The 2453-nt window shown below is 51.8% G+C and overlaps 1 pseudogene; it reads right to left on the reverse strand.

Moving 5' to 3' along the window:
- Positions 1-519: 519 nt before the first annotated feature.
- On the reverse strand, positions 520-2082 carry LOC142856222 (hsp90 co-chaperone Cdc37 pseudogene; annotated as a pseudogene).
- Positions 2083-2453: the final 371 nt, after the last annotated feature.

A 2453-nucleotide genomic window follows, 5' to 3' on the forward strand; every position in this document is an offset into this window, starting at 1 on the left:
AATCCCCCTTTACAGGTTTCTCCTATCAAAAGGCTCTGAGGAGTTCCCAGATAGCCAAGCTCCTCCTGGAGGAGTGATGTGGGATTCCTCTCTGTATGCTGTGAATACCATTGGTGAATAAAGAAGCTGTTTTGGGCCTGTGTAGGACAAAGTAGAAGTAGGTGGAGAAAACTAAGCTGAATGCTGGGAGAAAGAAGGCTGAGCCAGAGAGAAGCCATGTAGCCCCACCGGAGACAAACGCCAGAACTTTACGCGGTAAGTCACAGTCATATGGCGATACACAGATTAATGGAGATGGATTCGTTTAGGATATAATAGTTGGCCAGAAATACACTTAAGCTATTGGCCAAACAGTACTGCAAATAATATGGTTTCTGTGTGATTATTTCGGGGCTGAGCAGCCAGGAACAAACAAGTCTCCTCCTACAAAAGAGGAGAATGTGCACATATCATAGCCTGCGTCTAACTCCTCCTCTGTCAGAAAGTCATGTTTCTCTCCCTGCTTCCCCACACCAAATCTTCTTCTTCTTCTTTTTTTTTCCAGCACCTGGAACTGTTTATTAGACATTGTTGCCAGTTTCAGGATAGAAAGCTAGACAGAAGAAAAACAGTGATCACAGATCCATAGGGACAGACCCTGCTCATCTGGGGACATGTGTATACCCAACCCAGTGGACCAATCTGGCAACTGTTGCCCCTCCCCAGACCCCCCAGGACTTTGGCATAATGCTGATGGGGGAGGGGCTGAAGACAGTAGAGCCCCTCAACCCGAAGCAGGAAGTCTGATGAGTGCTGGGGACAGGCTGGAGAAGAGGGGACATGGGGCAAGCCAAGGGTTGGGATGTGAGGGGCAGCAAAAGTGAAGGAAGTCAGGAGCTAGGAACATGGTGTCTAGGTTTCCTTTTCTGGAGAAGGGCCCACAGAGGCCTGCAGGCCAGTGGCAGTGGCTGGGGCAGGTCACGCACTGATGTCTTTCTCTTTGCCCGCTTTGGGGACGGCTTCCAGCAATGGATCCCCGGGGCCCGCCTCCTCCCCCTCCTTGGCCTCACCATACTTGGAGTTGAGGACCTAGAGGCCAGAATTGATGCAACGTTGCATGTGATACTTGGCATCAGTAGGATCCATCTTGCTGATGGCGTCTTGCAGCATCTGCACGTCCTTCACATCAAAGCATATCTGCAGCTCCTCGGGCAGGGACTCATAGACCTCCACAGGGTCCAGGCCACCAGGGCCCAGCCTCTTCTTGTGCTCCTCCTCCTCATATTCCTTCATGGCCTTCTCTACACGCAGCTTGGCACGGCCCCGAACACGCTCCTTAAAGGCCTCCACTTCATACTTGAAGCCCTCCATGTACTGGTGGTCGGCGGTCTTGATCTTGGTGAAAAACTGCCGGAAGCAGGCGCGGGGGTCGACCTTCAGGCTCTTGGCTAACTCCAGGATGAACTGCATCACCATGGTCTGGTGAGCCACCTGCTCCATCAGCGCACACTTCTCCACTTCCAGGTCGATGCACCAGATCACCAGGTAGTTGGCAGTCTCCTCGCACACCAGGTGGACATGTGGAGCATGCCAAAATGTTTGATTTGTTTCTTGTACTTCTCAACGAAGGTCTTGTGCTTCTGCTCTCTCGCCTCCTCTGAGTCCTCCTCTGCCTTCTCAGGCTTGGTATTGACCATGCTCTTGCTGAAGCCATCTTTTCTGAGGGTGTCCACGTTCCAGGGCATGCTCTTCTCCTTCTTGCGCATGTCCTCCAGCTTCTGCTCCCAGCTTCGCTCCTCCTTGCGCAGCTGCTGTGCCTCAGCTCGCAGATGCTCAAGCTCCACTTGGCCACAGCCCTCCGCCACTTCCAGCTCCTTCAGCTGGCGCTGGCACTCAGCTACCTTGCGCTTGCATTCACAGCAGCCCCGGTCCAGTTCCTCCTTCTCCTTCTGAAACTGCTCCATGCGCTCCACTCGGGCCTGGTGCTGCCAGCGGAAGAGGGTGCGTCTCGTCCTCATCGTCCGACACCTCAATGTGATCCCAAACGCTGTAGTCCACCATCTTCACCTCGGAGACCCGGATTGGCTCCCGGCTCTACACAGGGCCTGGCGCTGAACAGGGACCCACAAGGGATAGAGAGTCCGCTCGCGGAGCCCCGCCCCTTCCGCTTCTGGCCCACACCAAATCTTCTGAAGGACCATTTGGTTTCAGCAAGCAGCACTATTGAGTGCAGTGAACTCTCTGTATTTGAGTGCATTGATTTTGTAGCTTGTACTTCATTTCTTTATTTGCTTTTGTTCCAGAGATGCTTAAAAGTAATAAAAAACTTAAATGTGCTTTTTCTATTTGCTCCCATTTAATCACAGTATCATACAAATAAGCCAAGTTAATCCAGGGAGGCTGAGGGAAGACCTTTCTTTAAATTTCAAGAAATATAGTCTAGAACATCAGTTTGTCACTTAATCACATACTCC

This window comes from Microtus pennsylvanicus, chromosome 8, assembly GCF_037038515.1.
Source record: "Microtus pennsylvanicus isolate mMicPen1 chromosome 8, mMicPen1.hap1, whole genome shotgun sequence".
In the NCBI taxonomy this organism is placed as follows: Eukaryota; Metazoa; Chordata; class Mammalia; order Rodentia; family Cricetidae; genus Microtus; species Microtus pennsylvanicus.